The sequence below is a fragment of the Pinus tabuliformis genome, chromosome 8, assembly GCF_031772625.1.
Source record: "Pinus tabuliformis cultivar Carrire ecotype Pingquan chromosome 8, CPIR1, whole genome shotgun sequence".
Lineage (NCBI taxonomy): Eukaryota > Viridiplantae > Streptophyta > Pinopsida > Pinales > Pinaceae > Pinus > Pinus tabuliformis.
Window position 1 is genome coordinate 735041477 of NC_142294.1, and position 16231 is coordinate 735057707.

General features: G+C 33.9%; 1 non-coding gene across 1 annotated transcript; it reads right to left on the reverse strand.

The window, feature by feature from the left end:
* Positions 1-4114: 4114 nt before the first annotated feature.
* Positions 4115-4187, reverse strand: TRNAR-UCU (transfer RNA arginine (anticodon UCU)). Its single transcript has one exon. It is a non-coding gene; the product is annotated as a tRNA-Arg (tRNA).
* Positions 4188-16231: the final 12044 nt, after the last annotated feature.

Genomic DNA, 16231 nt, shown 5'->3' on the forward strand with positions numbered 1-16231 from the left:
AGACGTTGTCCTGCCAAGATGGCTACGAAGCAAAGGGGGTTTGAACAAAGCCTTCCTAGTAAAAAAAGCTAGTGTAGGTGATAGGAAGGAAAGTGGATGAAGAGAATTCAACAATGCCCAAGATGGAGTGCCCTGGATGAATGTTGAGGTGGGCATAGGAAACATCATGAAGATGTAACAAAGTAGCAGTAGAGAAACCTAGACCTTGCCCTTGAGGATAAACATTGTAGTGAAAACTCTAGAGGCCTTGGTCCGGGAGGGAGTTAAGGGTCCCTTAGAGTGCTCTACAAGTCACTTTGGTTGATAAGGTGCATTAAACTCAACCTCGCGCAGTGGCATGTTGAGAGGTGGGTTGACAAGAGGCCCTGTCATATCAATGTTTGCTCACATTTAAACTGACGAGTACGCCCCCATCGATGCTTCAATCCTCCTTTCTTGAAGTTATTGTAATTTGCATTTATTTTACAGAGTACCACCTTACTCCACCCATAAGCATTATAAAATCAAAGTTTTTAAATCTCAATATTGTTGCCACTAATTATTTATCATTATTATAGATATATTGAAACCACTTATTATTACTTTTTATTTTTAGATTATTAGTAACCAATGCTCTAAAAAATGTTAAAATTTAAGGTACCTTGAACCATACTTTAATACCAGGCACTTGCTATTGATGCTAAAAATACTCCATATAAATCTTCACTTTAAAATCACTGCCTTTATTTGACCAAATTTATATCACAATAAAATCTATCTTCACATAAAACACTACTTCATTGATGTTAAAGCTATTTTATATAAAATTTATGTTAAATAATCAATTTAATCTAAAATATTTACTATGGGATTTTATAAATAAGATCATTTATTAATATCTACTATAATTTTTATGACAATTCACTATAATTTCTATATTCTTGAGAAATTCACTATAAATTCTATATTCTTAAGTAATTTACTATAATTTCTATTCTTACAATAAAATCAATAAACAAAATTCATTACAAAATCATAACTAATAACCAAAATCTTTTAAACCAAATTTAACATTTTATAAATTAAATTATTCATTAATATCCACTATAATTTCTATAACAAATCCACTGTAATTTCTATATTCTTGAACAGTGAAATTAAGAAACAAACTTCACTATAAAATCATACCTAACAACCTAATTCTTTTTATATTCTTGAACAGTGAAATTGAAAAACAAACTTCACTACAAAATCATACATAACAACCTAATTCTTTTGAGCCAAATCTGAATTGTATTGCATTATCATGTAAAAGTTTATAACCCATCTTATAAACGTGTAAATTCCTAACCTTCATGTGGTCAAGTCTTTATAGCCTACCATCATTTATTAAAATACTTAGATAACCATCCAAAGTAATTCCATAATTTTCAGAACTAGATTTTGAATATAAATCAGATTTTATAACTCTTTATGCAACATAAATGTTTTGAAATTTTTCTTGCTAAGTATGACCATCTACCATACTCGTAGTGATATCAAAGAGAGAGTTCTTTATTGAATTTTTTAATCATCAATTATAATCTTAAAATGTTTAAGTGAAAAATTATCATCTTAAAATTTAACAAGTATTGTAGAGTAGTGTAGTTTTTATTATTTAATTAGGTATTATGTTTTAGAAAAATTGTAAATTAATATACGGCATGAGTTTTATATATAGTTATTTATTTTTTAAATAATAGGTAAATAAACAAAATTGCTTATGTTTAAATGTTTTCATTTTTTAATTGTTTATGAATTTTTGGTGTGTACACTTTTATTTCTATATATTAAAATGTTGAAGAAAACATAAATAATGGTAAGCAATAACTCTTGGTAGGTATATTTATTTCCATCTTGTTCTTATTCATTTTTTATGCAAATGCTCACTTAAATCATGGTGGGTAGTAACTGATTTTTACAGTATGAACTATTTTCAATTCCTATGAAGCTTAACAATGAAAAATAATTGCACAAATATTTAAAAATCATGGCATAAATATTGCAACTACATCCACAAGTTATGGCAAAAAAAACGTGAGGATGTTATCCACATGTCACAACAACTACAAGACCTTCAAAGTTATGGTCCAATCAAATGTTTGAAAACTCATAAAAGTCGTGGTGGAATCAATTGAGTGTATTTTGGATGGTTGGGAAACTACAAGATCTTCAAAGTTATTGTCCAATCAAATGTTTGAAAACTCATAAGAGTTGTGGTGGAATAAATTGAGTATATTTTGGATAGTTGGGAGAGTTCAATGATAACTTCCAACTACTACAAAATTCAAATAAAAATAATAATAAAGTCAATTGAGTGTATCCCAAGTGGTTGGGAAGACTTAATGATAACCTCCTCACCTATATTCTCATTGTGACATGATGCTCCATTATACCGATTATCTTCCTTATCTTCCTTATATTGACTCTATCTATAACCCCAAGAAATAATATTTACCATTATTAAAACAAAAAGCAAAAAAATTATTATGTCTGAACCCTTGAGCGTTACACATTCAAGCTTCAATGTCTAAAACCACATCCTTGCAGAGACAATGGGACCCTCGTTCAGTCACTCTAATTTCATCCTGTTGACACAGTTTCTGCATTTTCCTCTGGTAGGGTCGATTTCTATGCTAAACGCCTGGATTGCCGCCACAGGTGTCTTGACAAAGAACTGAGAACTGATGGTTCTTGCCACACGTGTCTTGACAAGAACTGAGAACTTATGGTTCTTGCCACACGTGTCTTGACAAGAACTGAGTACGTATTCCTGCCACCCATCTGGCATCACTGACAACTGATGGTTCTTGCCACACGTGTCTTGACAAGAACTGAGAACTTATGGTTCTTGCCACACATGTCTTGACAAGAACGGAGTACGGATTCCTGCCACCTATCTGGCATCACTGAGAACTGAGAGATTCTTGCCACACGTGTCTTGACAAATACTTGAAAACGGATTTCTGCCACACGTGTCTTGACAAAACTGAAAATGGATTTCTTCCACACGTGTCTTGACAAAGAACTGAAAACGGATTACTGGCACACATCTATTTTGAGAAGGAACCGAGAACACTGCCACAGATGTGTCTTGGAAAAGATAGCCTGAGCAGCAGAGATGGCGACCTGAGTTCAGAACACACCATTGGTAAAAAAAAGTCTGAACACAATCATTCAGAGGACTCCATTGGTCAAAAAAGTCTGAACACAATCATTCAGAAGACCCCATTGGTCAAAAAAGTCTGAACACAATCATTCAGAGGACCCCATTGGTTAAAAAGGTCTGAACACAATCATATAGAAGACCCCATTGGTCAAAAAAGTCTGAACACAATCATTCAGAAGGCCCCATTGGTAAAAAAAAAAAAAAGGAGTTGTCTATAATGCGACTTTTTGAAGATTCCGGTGACGGAATCTGGCGAAGAAATTGAGGTCAAATCTTGATTTCTTGCAGTTAAAATGGTTTTTTAACTGCATATTTGGATTCAGCACCCTGAAAAACCCTTGGGACGCTTTCATTGTGCAGAAACTAACTATCAAACTTGCGATTCCAATAATTCTTGCCGGATTTCGACCGGAAAAATCCGCTGGAAAAACTTTCAAAAAGTCGCGTTATAGACAACTCCAAAAAGAAGTGTAAACAAAATCATGGCGATCTGAGTTCAGAACACATTTGGAAAAAATGTCTGAACAAAATTAGATCGATAAAGAACAGAACAAGGCGGGAAAAAAAATGCCTGAACAAAATCAGAAGATAAAGTACAGAAAACGCCATTGGGAAAAAAATTGCTTGAACAAAATCAGAAGATAAAGTACAGAACACGCCATTGGGAAAAAACTTGTCTGAACAAAATCAGAAGATAAAGTATAGAACACGCCATTGGGAAAAAATTGTCTGAACAAAATCAGAAGATAAAGTACAGAACACGCCATTGGGAAAAAATTGTCTGAACAAAATCAGAAGATAAAGTACAGAACACGCCATTGGGAAAAAATTGTCTGAACAAAATCAGAAGATAAAGTACAGAACACGCACAAAATGACAATCAATAAAGTACAGAACATAGAACAAAAAAGTACAATAGCAATAAGACACGCCCGGTGGGACTCGAACCCACAATCGCCTGATTAGAAGTCAGACGCCTTATCCATTAGGCCACGGGCGCTTGATGATAGCAGTGCTGTAAAACATTGTTTAAGTAAATACAATTATATTCTGTTCAAAAAGTAAATCTCCTAGTTAGTGGTTATACGTAATTGATGTAATGATTTGGTTGTTAAAATATATATATTATTTTAATTTTAATTAATGATTTATTTATATATATATTATTTTAATTTTAATTAATTATATATATATATATATATATAAATTTTTGGGAGGTAAAAGTGTAAGTTTTTATTATTTAAATGGATAAAAAGATAAACTTTTATTGCACCCATATTAACCAATAATATATGAAATTTCAATGATTTTTTAATTTTTTTTTTTTTTTTTATGGAATACAAAATTGATTAGAAATATACTTCTAATAAAAATGATAAAAACTAAAATGTTTAAACTATATAAAATATTATTCATATATTCTCATAATGTAAATAATATAAAGATATTTGTTTTTGTTAATTATGGTTATTTTGGATGGTTGGTTAGAATGGTTGTTATCTCTCCCACCTAGATTCAATTTCCTAAAAGTAATAAAAGTAATATGATGATGAGAAATATTGTTGTAATTGTTTAGTGCCTACTAATATTGTTATTATATGGCTAAAAGAGATTAATGATTTCCTTGAAAAAATATATAGATGTTTATTTTCATTGTTTTTATTATCATTTTAATTTTTATTTGAAAATTATATATATATATATATATTCACTTTGATTTGTGGTCTACACGTCTCTTTCCTCATAGGTCTTGATCTAATTTCTCATCTTTCAATCCTGATGATGAGCCACAATTATTGGTTCAAAATGTCAATTCTAAAAACTCAGTGTGATAGATCAAAAAATATTCAAGCCAAATCTAATCTTTATTTTAAAAAAATATTTACCTAAATACAATAAAATATTTGTATTTTAAAACAATAAAATTTTCCACTCATTCATATATATAATTAATAATATAATATTACTTAATATTTTAAACTTAAAACTCATAAAACATATTAAAAGAAAATACATATCCTTAAAATTTCCATAGAGTTAAAATATCTAGCTTAATTTTAATTATGTAAATATCTTGTTTATAAAAAAACATAGATGTATATCTTCCTTGTTTATATAGATGTAATACAGAAAGCTTATTAAGAACCCCTTAAAAAAGGTTTCTAAAACTGGTTTCTCTAGTCATAAAATCTAGTAGCACCGTTAGCTCCCTTGGCAAGAAGCTTATCGAGAGCAACCCTCTCCCTCCTAGGATCTATGGTCTCCCCAAGATCCATAAGGAAGGGGTTACCCTTCGCCTCATTGTCAATACTATTGGAGGACCGACTTATCTTCTAGCGAAATTTCTTGCTAATAAGCTCAAACCTCTCGTTGGACGGACTAAATCCTTTGTTAAAGATTCGTCTTTTTCCGTTAACGAGTTAAAGGATTTTAGATTTGATCCTGATGATTAGCTGGTGAGTTTTGATGTGGTCTCCTTATTCACTAATATCCCTATCAATGAGGCCATTGATGTCACCAATCGTGTTATAGCTCTGATACCACTTGTTATAGATCTAACCTAGAATATAAGAGAAATAACAAATATACCCAATAATAACAAGATTGAAATAGATAGAAATGTTTCTTTATTGATCAAAACCCTTAAGGTAGGGCAACACCATACATTCACTCCTTAAGGAATGAGAACACTCCACAAGCCATATTCCTGTTCATACAATAATCCTTGACAATCCTCCTTGACATGGAGTCTCTAGCCTCTATATAGGCCTCATACATACAATACCATGGGTCATTACCATGGTTCCCTCATACCATCAAACTAATACCATGGGCCCATTACATTATTACCAACTACTTGTGGTCCCTTACATGATATGGGTTAACCACCTTATTTATTACTATGGCCCATCCCATTATTACATTATTACCTTGGGTACCTCCCTTGGTACCCCATATTATCCCCCCTAGGTATATAACATTCCACCCCCCTTAGCATGTTTTGTCCCCGAAACATGGGAAGAACACAAATAATAAGATCTACTCAAAAGAGTAGTCTACTAGTACCATGCACGTGCATCTAGCCATCCAAGAGAAAGGTGAACCCTCAATCTAGCTGGTGCCTCGCTTGCTTGAGATGCAAGTTGATCCTTGTAGCTCTTCTATGTATAGTAGGTGGATCGTCGCCCCTCTCTATATGCCATGCAGGGGTTGTTGTCCTTGTAGCTAATTTGTTTCCATCTTGTTGGTTGTTTTCTTGCTGGGTGATGTGGGTGGTGATATGCTGACGGCATATCTTTCTTTAATTCACCACCTAATGGAGCCTGATTGGTATCTGGTACATGTTGTGGTGCCTGCTGTTGTTTCTTATCTTCCAATATTACCTCAACCACTGAGTCCTCATCCGATGTAACATTTTCTGCTTCAACCTCTTTGGACTCTACCTATTTTTTTGGTAACTGGTTTGATGTTTGTGTTTGGTTGTCAACCATCAATGGCTCATCATCAGATATGTTAGTCCCTGGAACATCTTTTGCTTCAACCTTCGTGGACTCTACCTGTTTATTAATGGAAATATCCTGTAATGTAATTTTCTTCTTTTTATACCAGAGCTTCAGGAATTTCTTCTGCACATTAATATTGATAATACCCGCCTCTTCCATCCAAGGGTATCCCAAAACAACATCAAACATTAGCCATATCTGAAACATAAAAATTAGAATGCAATACATACTTGTCGATAGAAATCTTCAAATCTTTATAAACTTGAACATCCTCATTATCAATCTAGGCGGTTTCAATGTGTTTTGCTGGAACTTGCAATCTTTTTGTCAAATTAACACTTATAAGATTTTGCTTGCAACTAGGATTTATAGACACAACGATTTTCTCCTTCTGAATCAATCCATGAACCTGTAAAAAGGATATACCAGTAGGAAATAGCCCCACATGTTTCTTCTTATATTTTTTTCTGGCATGAGACCATCTGTCTAAAAGTAATTCTTCAAATTCTTCATCGGGCAGGTTGGAACACTTTTTTTGGTTAAGTAATTCCCACCATGTGGCCGCCTCATCTCTAAATTGTGCCACTACCCACCATTTCCAACGGTTGTTCCATAACCACTTCTATTTTTTAATGTATTCTTCAATAGTAGGACCATTATCTTTTCCTGTAAATAATAGAACCTTGCTAGAAGCCATGAAGAGGGTTTTGAAAAAAAAAAATGGTGAAAATTTGAATTTGTCACAATTCCGTCAATATTGTTCAGAATCCCTATTATGACCTGTTTTCAGAAATGGAACAATCATTCTACATATGCCCATGTGATAGAAATCTTGATCCAGGTACTTGGAATTTTAGATCTGAGCTGCAACTCTCCCGCCGTCACCAAAATTTCTGCAAAAAAGGGTTGATTTTAAATAAGCGATATCTCCCTCATCCGGACTCCGATTCAACTGATTTTTTTTTTTGAAATTGAGTGCTTTTTCACACAGAATCCAGATCTACAATTAGATTTTGCAGATATTGCACCAAGACGTCCAGATCTGTGCCGCAAATTTGCTGCCTCGAAAAATTGTCTGCAACCCCACTGATTTTTAAATCAGCGATATCTCCTTCATCCGGACTCCGATTCAACTGATTTTTTTTTTAAATTGAGTGTTTTTTACACAGAATCCAGATCTACAATTAGATTTAATAGATCTTGTACCAAAAAATACAGATCTGATCTGCAAACTCGCCGCCCCTGAAATCCTGCAAAAATAAAATAATAAAAAAAAATTCTCCACTTTTGTGCCCAAGAAAGTGCTCTGATACCACTTGTTATAGCTCTAATACCACTTTTTATAGATCTAACCCAGAATATAAGAGAAATAACAAATATACCCAATAATAACAAGATCGAAATATATAGAAATTCTTCTTTATTGATCAAAATCCTTAAGGTAGGGCAACACCATACATTCACTCCTTAAGGAAGGAGAACACTCCACAAGCCATATGCCTTCTCATACAATAATCCTTGAAAATCCTCCTTGACATGGAGTCTCTAGCCTCTATATAGGCCTCATACATACAATACCATGGGTCATTACCATGGTTCCCTCATACCATCAAACTAATACCATGGGCCCATTACATTATTACCAACTACTTGTGGTCCCTTACATGATATGGGTTAACCACCTTATTTATTACTATGGCCCATCCCATTATTACATTATTACCTTGGGTACCTCCCTTGGTACCCCATATTATCCCCCCTAGGTATATAACAAATCCTATTATTGATCATAATATTGCTTTTTTAGTTAAAATTTGTCTCACCTCTACTTTCTTTAGTTTCGAAGGTGAATTCTATGAGCAAACCTGCGGTGTGGCTATTGGTTCTCCCCTTTCCCCTGTTGTAGCCAATATCTTCATGGAGGACTTTGAATCCAAGGCCTTGTCTTCTACCCTTTACCAACCCAAACTTTGGAAAAGGTTTGTGGATGACACTTGTGTCGTCTAGTCGCATGGTAAAGATAAGTTAGAACTGTTTTTCCATCATCTTAATAATCAATCGAGTTACATAAAGTTCACCATGGAATTCGAAGTTGATGGTAGCCTGCCTTTTCTTGATGTTCTTATTTCAAATAAGGATGACGGTTCTTTCTCTCATCAAGTTTTTCGAAAGAAAACTCACACAGAGCAATATCTCCATGCTAGTTCCCATCATTTCCCTGCTCAAAAGATAGGTGTTCTCAACACATTAGCCACTCGAGCATTATGAGTTTTTTGACCTCGAAGATGGAAAAACCCACCTCCTAAATTTTTTTAAAAAGAATGGTTATAGTAGGTCCCAAGGTCTTAGGGCTTTTCTAAATGTTGAAAAGGGTCCTAAGAATAAGACTAATCCCAATGATTGGTCTTCCGGAGTTCGTCTTCCTTTTATTCAGGGGACCACCGATAAAACTGCTAGGATCTTGAAGAAACATAAGATTCATTCTTCTTTTAGGACCCTTAACAGTATTCAGAGTTCTCTTCATTCTATTAAGGACCCGGTTAACCCAAAGGATGGGAAGGGTGTTTACATCATTCCTTGTTCATGTGGAACTCCTTATATTGGTGAGACCGGTTGATCAATAAACCAAAGGATTTGTGAACATGCTGCAGACATCAAGCATGGAAGGTCTCACTCCTCCGCTTTGGCAGAACATGCGGAAAAAACCAATCATCACATCTGCATTAAAGAGGCGAGGGTCATTGCTAGGATTGACCATTTTCATCATCGTAAATTTAGGGAGGCCTTAGAAATTGAAAAGAGGCTTGTTAATTTGAATAGAGATGATGACTTAGTATTAGCAGATGCTGGATCCCTGCTCTTTCTTCCTTAAGAAAAAAATTATTTATTTATTTATTATTATTATTATTATTATTATTATTTTAACAATAATATTTTTAATCCACCTAATTATCAACTCAAATTCTTTCTGAAATGTGATTGTGCGACGGAAGGGGAGCCCCAAGCCACATGCTCCCCTTTCTAAGGATGATCTAGTTGAAAATTTTGATCTTTATATGTGTAATTCAATTTCATCATTTTCTATCCCCCGATCTATCTCACCTATCTAGGCTCTTAGAGACTTTATGCCCACTCACTCAGTTTTGTCATGAATATTTTGTTCTTAACATCAGGGGTCTGGGGAGGGCCCATAAGGTCCTCACTCTTAAAAGCTTGATTAGGATTATACACCCTTCTATCATTCTAATACAAGAGACAATGTTGGCTAGTGATAAAGTGTGTCCTATCTTGCTACAGATATGTCCTAGTTGGAGGGCATGTGCTACTGATGCATTAGGTTTATCGAGAAATATTTATGCATTATGGAATCCTAGGGTGGTAAATTTTTAATCATATCAAATATTTGCTGGAATCCTTCTTTCAAGTTGCATTAGAGGCTCAAAGGCCCGATTCCACATTCTTCACACATATGTGCTCTATTCATCTAGACACTCTTTCTATGAGTGATTGGAATCATGTGACTTGCTAAAAATGGGCTCCTTGATTCTAGCAGGTGACCTGAATCTCACATTGGATGCCAATGATATGTGGGGGCATAAGTGCAAATTGGATCCATTGGCTAGGATTTTTAGGGATATTTTTGGCATGAATTGGTGGATATTTTTTCTACTCCATTGATTCTGATTTCAGGAAACGATCAAACTAGGTTTGAAGGCATCACAAAGGGTCTAGACTGATTTATGACTCATGAAAATCTGGTTGAAAGTTTAGGCATTGTTCAATCAAAGGTTATTATGCTTGGGTTATCTGACCGTAACCCTATCAACCTACTCTGAAAGGTTGACCGTGATTGGCTTGGTCTTCCCTTCAAATTTAATCATCACTAGTTAAAAATCCTTGCTTTTGATTCTCTAGTTTTCACCTTCTAGGCACATGGTGTTGATCCATCGATCACATCTCCTCTGGAACTGATTAGGACAAAGCTACGGACCCTAAAGCGTTTTGTCTACAATTGGGTGCGTTTACAAAAAAGGAACCATATCAATGAAATTGAAGAGACAAATATTAAACTTGGTATATTTGTCGATCCATTGTATATGGATTACTTTTCAGTTGATTAACAATTACATGCAACAACTCTAGAAAGTCGCAATAGGGAAATTCTTAATTTTTAGGAGGAGGAATGGTGGCTAAAGAGTCAGGTCATCTGGATTTCTAGTGGTGACAAGAACACAACATTTTTTCATAATTATACCACTAAATGGTGGTGGGAAAACTCTACCTAGGAAATCATGGATATAAATGGTAATTGTTTAACATCAAAACAGGAAATTCAGGTTGGGGCTTTGATGTTTTTCCATTCTCAATAACAAGCTAAGGCGAATGTGGATATTGTGCACTAAATGGTTGTCATTAATTTATACCTTGTTATATTCGATATTACTTCAAATGAGTCATTATATCGAGTGATCACTATGGAGGAACTCTTGGTTGCAATGAAATCATTTTCCCGTGATAAGATTATGGGTCCAGGTGGTTGGCCCATTGAACTATTCATTCACTTCCAGGATATTATTGCACCTGATATCTTGGTGCTTGTCGAGGAATCACACTCCAATGGTTGTATTCATGGGGACATTAACTCCACTTTCATTACAATAATTTCTAAGGTTTCCCATGTCTCCACATTTTCAGATTATAGGCCTATCTCGCAATGCAATGCCATTTACAAGTTGATTTCTAAAACCATAGCTAATGGATTGAAATCTACTTTGTATGTTGGAATTTCTCCAGAACAAATGATGTTTTAATATTTGGAAATATATTTTTTGTGGAATGGGGGCATTTATATTATATCATTGGTCACTTTGGCGATGTATTAGGTCTCCTTATGAATTCCTCTAAATCCCACTTGATCTCTTCTTCCCATGAAGATGATTTAGTTAAGTAGATCACTCACATATTTGGGCTCACTTTCACTTCCCTAGATGCAAGATTTAAATACATTGGTTTTATCCTCAAACAAAATTGTTATGATATTAAATATTGGAGTTGGCTCATTGAGAAATTTCAAAATAATTTAAAATCTTGTGTGCACAGATGGCTATCAATGGGTGGTTGTATGACCTTAGTACAAGCGGTTCTACAAAATATATCGGTATGTTGGCTCCATATATTCACTCTCCCAAAGCATATCATCAACTAAATTGACTCTATTATTTGTGGTTTTATCTAGGATGGAAATTCCAAGCACCACAAAATCGATTTGGTCAGTGTTGCTATATTGACACAATGGCGAGATGAGGGGGGATGGGGAATCAAAGACCTTGAAAGATTGAGTGGGGCCTTATTAATGAAAGGTATTTGGTAAGCTCTATATGGGGATGGTCTTAGGCAACATATCATCAAAGAAAAGTATCTGCAAAACCAGTCATATCTACATTGGATTAAGATTGGGACACACACTCCTCGTGACATCTCATATGTTTGGAGGAGATTTATGAGAGTTCATTCATAGCTCTTGAGAAATATTAATTGACATATTAGAAATGGATCTAACATTGAAATTGGTCTATACCCTATTTGTAGCTTCAAAGGGTATCACACTCTTCCATTGGTTCTTCTTTAGAATATTCACAATCTCAACATTTTCTATACTAACCAAATTGTAGTAACTAATGATTGCACCAACCCCAAGTGGCTACAAGTTACTGACATTGTTCTATTCGGTGCTTTCAGTGTTATATGGAATAGATACATTCAATATCTTGCACTAGCGGGCATCTCTCTGAATGTTGATGAGGAAAAAATTGTGTGGGCTAGTAACATGGTATAAGGTCAATTTTTAGTTAAAGAGGCACATTGGCACATTTATCCTTTATTACAACATCTAAATCTTGCATATGGTTTATGAACATTTGGAAATTGCATATCCCCTCTAAGCTTAAGGTTTTTTCCTGGTTGGTTTGGAAGCAAAGGATATTAACATGGGACAATCTGTGTCAAAGAGGTTTTTTCGGTCCTGGCTACTGCCCATTATGTATGAAGGATTCTGAGGATCAGAATCATCTATTTCTGCAGTGTTCCTTTGCAAAATCTATTTTCTCTGGTGTTTTTAATATATTACATTTGCATGTAGATTGGAATCGCTCCTCTGTGAAAGTATGCTTTTGGGAATGGATTAATGACAATAAATATTATGGCTCTCTCCCTATTTATATCATGTGGGTTTTTTGGAGGAGTCACAACTCCTTGATTTTTTAGGACATTAATCAAAATATAACAAGTTGATGCATTAGAATTGTGCCTTTTTTCAGCAATATAGAATGTAAGGGTGATATTTCTTTAGTGAGACGTATTGCTCCATTTCAAGACATCAATATTTTTCATCTGGGGGGTTTTTGATGGGGCTTCCAAGGGGGGCATATGAAGTTGTAGTGCATATATTTTATTTTTTTCTTAACACTATGTATCATATATTTTGGAATAGCGACAAGGGGACACCCACACAAGATGAGGTTCTTTCTCTCTGGGGTTTATTATTCTGTGCACATAGGTTTGAAGTAGAGCACTTGGAGGTTTTTGATGACTCTTAATCAGTGGTGGCCTGGGCTCAAAATCACACTTCTTTCAGTCCACCTCTATTAATCAATTGGATGAAAAGGATTCGAAAGCTCACTGCACAATTCTCGAAGGTGACATTTTCTCATACACACCGAGAATGAAACTCGATTTTTGACAAGTTATCAAAGGACGGGCTGGAGCTTCCTTTTGGTGAGATACACTTCACATTTACTTCAGACAACATTATTCATTAGCAAGGTATTTTCCCCATTATATGATTCATTTGGTGATTGGCATCTGATGTTTCCACTCTGAAGACTCCTTTTTTACTTCCTGGCATGATATCAAATCTTCACTACTACATGATTGGTGATAAATGTGGCACAATGGCTGGGCCTATGCTGCTCTTTAGGTTCTTCTTTTGCTTGTGTGCATATGGATTGTTGGTCTACTTAAAGGCACATGTTATATATATGTCTAATATGACTATCTTTTTTCACTTCTTTACATTTTGTAGACCTCCAATCTATGTTGAGGTACTCTTCGGACTCTGTCGGGATTATATGCTTGTTTTGTGGAGTATGACGTGTAATTTCCAATACTTTGTGATGGTGGCTATATGATTATGGATGATGTAAACAATTTGTTATATTAATATAATACTGTTGGTTTTTTCTAGTTGAAAAAAAACCATCAATCCCACCCACACGAAATACAAAATTTTAAAATTCTAATTATAGTTAATTTTTTTATATCAAAAAACATATGTTCTTAACCATTGAACCCATAGAACCCATTCAAACTAAATACAAAATTTCAAATTTTAATCATAATTTATACTTTTTATTCCGATATATTATTTCAATAAAGTTAATATACAATATAAAAAATTGAAACCCTAATGTATAATTATAAACTTTTATTAAACCAAAACTTTGTTAAACTTTTACAACTTCATGAATATCTTAGAATTTTATAACCTTATTATTAAACCAAAACCTTCTTAAATCAATATAGGTAGCTTATTAATTTTTATTCTTATCATTAATGAAATTCATATATTGTTTACAATATTTTATTCTCATTATTAACTAATTTTTATGAAAATAATTTATGTGATTAAAAATAATATTTAAGTTTAGCCCATAGGGGTAGTTCAACTAGTTATCTATGTGCTATGAAGTCTTATGTAAAACTACAATTCAAGGTTCAAATCCCCTATGGATCAAGCCAACAAAAAGAAATACTAATATTTAGGCTCATTAAACATATTCTTAACCCAAAATCCACCTTAATCTATGTTATATTTTATTGGGTAGTGTTGCATATCATATTGTATAAAGTTTTACATAGAGAATTTCATTACATTGATAGAGTTTGCAGTTGGTACTCATAGGGTATTTTGATGGATTTCAAGGTACACAATTCCATGGAGCCTCTTCTTTTCTTGGCATTGGGTTATTTGATGGATACCCCTGGTTGATGAGATTCACATCTTCGTGGTGGATGGTCATGATTGATAGTTATTGTGTGGTTTGGTGCTATTTTCATGCCTTTTCCTGGTGGATCACTTTCTTGATATATATATGCTTGCCACTTTATGTGTCATATTTTTCTTGGTGCATCATAGTGATGTTGCATTGTGATTTTATATTATTGATGTCCCTTGGATGCTTTTTATTTTGAGGTGGTTGAGCACTTCTCTCCTAAAGGAAGTACTTTATTGTGTTGTTTATGCATGTGTCTAGTAGGCCGTACTTGGAGAGATTTTCTAGGTGAATCTTGAGTACATTCTCCTATGATAAGGAATATTTTATTACATTTTGTATGCATTCATCATGGGGGATGCAATTGATATGGACATTTTATCCTTTTAACTTCGTAAGAGTGTGTTGTTTATGCGTGCATCTAGTAGGGCATACTTGGAGAGATTTTCTAGGTGAACCTTGAGTACATTCTCCTATGATAAGGAATATTTTATTACATTTTGTATGCATTCATCATGGGGGATGCAGTTGATATGGACATTTTATCCTTTTAACTTCGTAAGAGTGTGTTGTTTATGCGTGCATCTAGTAGGGCATACTTGGAGAGATTTTCTAGGTGAACCTTGAGTACATTCTCCTATGATAAGGAATATTTTATTACATTTTGTATGCATTCATCATGGGGGATGAAGTTGATACATAAATTTTATCCTTTTAACTTCGTAAGAGGACCTATTTTTAGTGATGCATCCTCTCTCTTGGAGATGCATTACATATTTCTTCATATTTTTAGGTGGGATGAGCTCCCTTAATGGAGGGGATAGAGGCCACATGATCTACTTAACATGGTCAACCATGATGGGGATAAGTGTAATTACTTCATTATTTTATTATCTCTTTGACTTTTCATGGAGTTAGTTGACAAATATTGTATATTTAGACTCTCTATCTACAAAACATCTTTTTCTACATTTTAATTTCTAATTGGTGATTATGGATTTGGAGAATTTGAGAAGTGTTTGCAAATTTTAGAGCTTGGAGATGATTGATGTGGAGCTCCATTTTATATCAAATTCTTTAAGTCAAATGAAGAAGTGAGGTTTTGATCTATTTTGGTTGGTTATATTATGCTCACCAATTGTTAATGTTTTTTTAAAGACTTCTTTTTATCATGCTAGTTGTGAAGGATTAATAATGAACTCATTATTCATTTAGGAGTGAATACTGTGAGGATGTTCTCCCTATTGTTAATTTGTTGTTTTAACAATGTAAACTATCAAATGAGAACTGTAACAATACCCTTTTTTTGAGAGAGAAAAAAATCATCGGATTTTGAAAAGTGATGATTCATAATACACCTTTTTTTTGGAGCATATTTTTGAGACTTTAAATTTTCTTATGTATCAAGTATGAACATTTTTTTTAAAATGTTAATGATTTTCATGCTGATTTTGAAAAGTGTTGATGAGGAATCAACTCCTTTTTTTAAA